This window comes from Plasmopara halstedii (assembly GCF_900000015.1).
Source record: "Plasmopara halstedii genome assembly, contig: Scaffold_2904, whole genome shotgun sequence".
Classification (NCBI taxonomy): Eukaryota; Oomycota; class Peronosporomycetes; order Peronosporales; family Peronosporaceae; genus Plasmopara; species Plasmopara halstedii.
Window position 1 is genome coordinate 286,661 of NW_020189809.1, and position 222 is coordinate 286,882.

A 222-nucleotide genomic window follows, 5' to 3' on the forward strand; every position below is an offset into this window, starting at 1 on the left:
CGACGAGTTTATCTTCTCGCCCGGTCGTACAATGACCACTTCGGCCAAATCGCCTGCCCTCAAGGCACTGCCGAACTCTTCAAGGGACATCTCGTCCAGCTCAAGACGAGCATCTACCGCAGGCATAGCCTCGAGGCGGACATCGCCATCTTCCTCCCCCGTCGTACCGTTGACGAGGGTGTATAACTGTGCATCATCGTCTACGGTAGACACACCCTGGAT